This window comes from Berghia stephanieae, chromosome 2, assembly GCF_034508935.2.
Source record: "Berghia stephanieae isolate SIO BIC M18660-M18661 chromosome 2, UCSD_Bste_1.3, whole genome shotgun sequence".
NCBI lineage: Eukaryota > Metazoa > Mollusca > Gastropoda > Nudibranchia > Aeolidiidae > Berghia > Berghia stephanieae.
Genome location: NC_088361.1, coordinates 20,380,913 through 20,387,438, shown reverse-complemented (window position 1 = coordinate 20,387,438; position 6,526 = coordinate 20,380,913).

Below are 6,526 nucleotides of genomic sequence, written 5' to 3'. Positions count from 1 at the left end.
TTTTTGTTTTTTTTGTTTTTCATATCTTAACACTTCTGTGCATTCTGGGTGGGGTTCCTGACCTCCCATAGCGGGCAGGGAGGGAGGTACTTGTATTTGTTCTGTCTTCTATCACCCTGTATCTGTTTTCCAATAGCTTTCTGTCTTTGTCTTGGAATGAGATTCTGGGTGGGGTTCCTACCTCCCATAGTGGGCAGGGAGGTACTTATTGTGTCTTCTATCCCCCTATATCTGTTTTCCAACTTGCATTCTGTCTTTGTCTTGGAATGAGATTGCTTGGTTTTGTCCTGGCCCTGGTCGGGGTCCTGGCTGGGAGGGAAACAGTCGAATGCATAGTTATTGTTTTGGGAGATATTTTTTTTCCTTGTAAATCATCTCTCTGTTATGTATTATTATATTTGTTCTAATTAATATTGTAAGCATTTGAGTGTATTCCTCTTAGTGGGGGCCGTGCTTGTGTCCGGATGAGACTTATTGGTGATCTCAAACTAAGAACATTGATTGTATGCTCTTGGAATTTACATCTGATCCCTATTTGTTCCCAGTTCCCCTTTGTCTTACTTTTTCTTGGATGCTTTAATTGTAATTCTAGAACTTTTAACTGTCCCATTGTCTTCCTTTTTACTGGCGCTGATATAACCTAAATGTGTTGCAAGCGCCGTAAAACCCTTAAATACAAAACAAACAACAATTGGAATGAGATTACTTAGTTTTGCCCTGACTGTGGCCGGAGTCTTTGGCTGGGAGAGAAACAGTCGAACGAAGTTTTTCCGTGTAAATCATCTCTCTGTTATGTACTGTTATATTTTTAAAAAATTTAACATATGATTTGTAAACATTTGAGTGTATTTCTCTTAGTGGGAACTTATATTATGCTGGTGTCTGGGTGAGACATTGAGGTGATTTCAAACTAAATACACTGATAGTGTGCTCTTGGAATCTACATCTGTTCCCCTATTTGAACCAATTCCCTTTGTCTTACTTTTTCCTCAAGTCCTTTTAATTGTACATCTAGAATGTTTTTTACTATCCAATTTTCTTCCTTTTTACTGGCGCTGATATGACCTAAATGTTTTGGAAGCGCCGTAAAATCCTTAAAGAACAAACACATCTCTCTCTCTCTCTCTCTCTCTCTCTCTCTCTATCTCTCTCTCTCTCTCTCTATCTCTATCTCTCTCTCTCTCTCTCTCTCTCTCTCTCTCTCTCAGCATTTTGGTTAGAAAAACGACTTTGCTTAAAAGTAGTGTCTGCTTAAAAGTAGTGTCTGTTTGAGAGACTGCTCTATCTTCAAGGGCTACATTATTATATGATGAAAATTGTGTCGCGCCCCAGTCTGACATTGACACAGCTCTGTCATCAACCCAAACGGAGATTTTGCTGTGTCGTGCTTCTTCAAACCGGAGTGCTTTTAAACGGAGACTTGTGTAATATTATAAATCATAAAGCAATATTCCCGCCGTTGCATACCTGCATTCGTTAAGAATTATATCAGCACTGCTTTTATTATTTTGTAGGAATCATTTTTGTTTGGAAAGAATGAAAAAGAAACAAGAAGAAGAATACGAAGGAAGAGGAGGAAGACAAAAAAACTGACATGGCAATTTTTTGAAGAAAAAAAAAACAAAAACAAAAAAACATCTCATATTTTGAAAGCTGAAAACAAAATTTGCAAAAAAAAATTTCGATTAAATTTCCTAAATAAATAATTGAGCTTTATATAGCGCAATATCCACTAAACGTGCTCAACGCGCTTTACAAGGGGTCCTTGGTCAACAGCAACATTTAACATGTAGGACGGGACGTTCCTAAAAACCCATGAAAGAGAGATGTATTTGTTTTTAAGGGTTTCACGGCGCTTGCAACAAATGTAAGTAAGATCATATCAGCGCCAAGCAAGCGATGCAAACAAGATCCGGTTGGGGGGAGGGAGAAAGGTGGGGGGGGGGGGGGGTATGGACGGGATCTGGTCAAGTCTATGACACGTGCGGCTATGTGGTCTTGTGGTATGGCACTCGCTTTCGGATCGAAAGGTCCTGGGTTCGAGCCTCGCGCTCGGCGCATAGTTGAGTCCTCGGAAAAGGCTCTTTACTCACATTCTCTCACCGTACTCAGGTGTAAAATGAGTACCTGGCCGTTAACAGCGTTGTCTTTGTCCGAAAAATTGTAATATCGCCTAACAGGCGTCATGTCCTGTCCTGCGTGTTAAATGTTGCTGTTGACCAGGGACCCCTTGTAAAGCGCTTTGAGCACATTAAGTGGATATTGCGCTATATAAAGCTCAATTTTATCTGACATTAAACTTAAAATGCAGAACGCGTGCACCCGATAAGAGAGATCGACTCAACACTGGTCAAGGAGGTAGATGTCAATTGTGTGTTGATACAATACGTCAGTCAGTGGTCAGTCCACGTGTTAAATGAAGCAGGACTTGGACATTGCCGTTGCAGCCAGCCACGAGCCTGGGGCTATGACTATGATATGTGACCCGTCGTCTCAAAACGGTATTATGTCGGAACGAATCAGATGCTTAAAAGCCGAATTAAATGTTAAACTGGTCAAAAATTTTAATTGTTGGCATTAGCACCCTAAAATATGGTATCCATTCTCCTCAATAAAACATACAAACTCAACACAAATCTGATATTTCTGGCTATAAATTCAATTTTCAACATCTTAACCATCCCGACTTAATACCGTTTTGAGACGAAGGGTCACATATGTACCATAGTCGGTTGTTGTACAGACAGTAGCTACAAGCTCGTCTGTCTTAGAGCTGTATCAATGTTATGACAAAGGATTGACCTGGTCAGCCTTGACCAGATGACCACTTGTAACTGTTCCTGACTCAGTCCCAGAGAGACGTTAGCTGTTGGTGTCCGGATGGCTTCACACGGCGAATACAGTCGTTAGTAATCGGCCATTACGTCATCAACAACAAAAGTATGCATGGAAGTGTTCAATTTAAAATAAAACGCAAGAACAACAATAACCACAAAAATATACCAAAAAACCCCATGCCATAAAACAAAACAAAGCAAAAAAAAAAAAAAAAAACAAAAAAAAAAACCCAAACAAAACAAACACCCTCCTCATCCCCCACCCCTTTTAGAAACGAAAGTAAAAAGAAAAAACAAACAACCCAACCCTTCTCATCCCCCCCCCCCCCCCCCAAATAAAAAAAAGAACCCCCAACAATCTAAATACAAAGTTTAAATTGAACAAAAGCAAATACTAATAATGATGATTATAATAATGATGATGATGCTGATAATAATAATAATAATAATATTAATAATAATAATAATAATAATAATAATAATAATAATAATAATAATAATAATAATAATAATAATGATAATGATGATGATAATAATAATAATAATAATAATAATAATAATAATAATAATAATCATAATAATAATAATAATAATAATAATAATAATGATGATGATGGTGATAATAATAATAATAATAATAATAATAATAATAATAATAATAATAATAATAATAATAATAATAATAATAATAATTAGTTTTTTAAAAAATAAAAGGGGAAAAATTAACCACGAAAAAAAAAACAAAAAAAAAAAAACAAACAAAAAACAACAAACAAATAAACCAAAAACAAAAGAAACATACATCTGGCATATTTGACATCACTGACAATTTCATAGACTTGACCAAATTTATAGTTATCGTCTGTATTAACTTTATTTATTTATTTAAAAAAATATTATTTAGGTGTAGCGTTCACTAGCAACATAATATGAGCAAAATACAAACAAAAACGATCACAGGTAATGCCAAGGGAGAAAAACAACAACAAATCAACAAAAACACAAAGGCTGCATACACAAATAAACAACAACAACAACAATTCACTCACACACACGCTCACACACACACACACACACACATACACACACACAAAGAACAAAACGAAACAAAAGAACTACCCAACATCGACCGTCTCGGCTCTAAAACAGAATGCTTTAAATACCTCAGCTTTTGTTTTTACAAAAATAATTATATACTAGATAGTGTGCGATTGGCTAAGAAACTCACAACATTGTCATCCGGAAATAAAACGGACTAACACACAAAACTATGCGTAACCTTCAACGTTAAAGTCTGGTTAATACAGTTTAGTGAGAATTACTCATAAACGCGGATGACAAAAAACAACAACAAAGACCTGAGTGACGTCATCTTCGAACTATCTATAGATAGAATGCGCTTGGCCAAGGAGTTCACAACATTGCCATCCGGAAGTATAACGGACCAACACACAAACTCATGAACGTTTATAGTCTGGTTAATACAGTTTAGTGAGAACAACTCATTAACGCGGATGGCAAAAACAATAACAAATGCCCGAGTGACGTCATCTGCATACTATCTATAGGAGTAGTCCAAAACGAGTGAAAATAAAATGGTTCTTGTCGTGTTTTGCACTTTGTTTCTCTCGGTTTTTATTTCATTTTGGAGCTCCTATAATTATTTTAAATAACTAACGATTTTAGTCGACGTGTACATATATGTAGGTCTGACATCCGAACCCACTTATGGGCCTAGTTTAACATTGTTGTAATGGACAATATTTTGCGCCATTTTTTTTTTTTTTTTTAGATTTTCATTACAACAATGAGCCCATAAGGAATAGGATTCAATAGTCGTAACGTCACTTCCTTCCTATTGACGCATGGTAACTTAGCAACACTGGCTCTAAACTATCGGAACAATGGCGGACGCAATATAAAATATTTATCCGGCGAGCATAAAAGCATTTCCAGAGGGAAAAAACCCATAAATTTGATCATGTTTTGACTTTTACACATTCTGGTCACAAGACATATGAAAAGTTCTAGCCAGCTTGAAGAATAAAAAGTAATGATTTTCTTTGTTTAGAACCAAGATGGCCGCCGTTGCCGGGCGGCGTGACGTCAGACTATTGAATCCAATTGGGTTATCTGACCCGCAAGTAAGTACACGCCGATTTTAGTAGTGCATACGAGACATGCCGCCTGTTAGGCGATATTACAATTTTTCGGAGAAAGACAACGCTGTTAACGGCCAGGTACTCATTTTACACATGAGTACGGTGAGAGAATGTGAATAAAGAGTCTTTTCCAAGGACTCAACTATGCGTCGAGCGAGGCTCGAACCCAGGACCTTCCGATCCGAAAGCGAGTGTCATACCACTAGACCACATGGCCTCACAATTATAATTTCTAGACGAGATATAGACGGATGCGACAGACACCAATTTCGTCAAATAATCGGGGCGTATAGATAGTTCGAAGATGACGTCACTCAGGTCTTTGTTATTGGTTTTTGCCATCCGCGTTTATGAGTAATGCTCACTGAACTGTATTAACCTGACTACAAACGTTCATGGATACACACAATTTTGTGTGTTGGTCCGTTATACTTCCGGATGGCAATGTTATGAGCTTCTTAGCCAAGCGCATACTATCTATAAAAGGGATCGACCGAAAAACAGAAACTAATGAGCGATTGTAATACCCATGCTGCCGAACTCTGGAAAAACCAGAAAACTCGTCCTTCAAATATCGATCGATTTAAATGACCCACACGTGGGCAAAAACTCTCAAACCTGGGACTGAAGGAAGACTTAACGAAGTCCCAAGATTAAAAGTTTATGCCAATATGAGAAGTAAGTCAAATCGATCGAATTTTTGAAGGACGAATTTTCTGACCAAATTTTTATTACGTGTCTTACCAGAACACGATAGTTAACGGGTTAGGAGTGACAGGGGAAATAATCCATTTTCTGTAACAGGAACTGGGTTACCCATGTACTATGTACCCAATGAAGCCAAAAAGACGCTTTTCTTCTTTCTAATCGCTGTCAGTAACAGACGAAGACAATATAAAAGATCGAGGATTTGATAGGGGAAGGATAACTGGACTACGATATCGGTCATTAGGATTTGAGTTTGGTTCTGGTCGAATAATTTGGTGGCCACTTGCAGTCCGAACAAACAAGTTGTCATTGATCTAAATTGTTCTTCAGTTTAAAAAAAAAATATCCCCAGTTAACTGCCATTCTCTGGAAAAACACGTATTTAAAATTTAGCCAAAAACTCGTCCTTCAAATATCGATCGATTTAAATGACCTTTATCTTAGCCAAAATTTCTCAAACCCGGGACTTTATTAAAGGTCTCAGGTTCGAGAGTTTTTAACCAAGATGAAGGTCATTTAAATCGATCGATTTTTAAGGACGAGTTTTCTGACCAAATTTTTGAATACGTGTCTTTTTAGCGTATGACAATTAACTTGATCACATGTTAGGTCACGTGAAAGGAAGCGTAGACACGGTCCAAGGCTGAGAGGTTCGGGATCCAAACTTTAGCTGGTTTATGTCAATTTTATTGTCATTTTAAATGCATTGCAGTCAGTCTAACTTTTGGATTGAATTCCATTATTGGCGTCCACGTCAGACATTGGGTCGCCTCAGGTTAGGCCCTCAAGAAATGTATTTATGTCATTTACTCTTCTTCT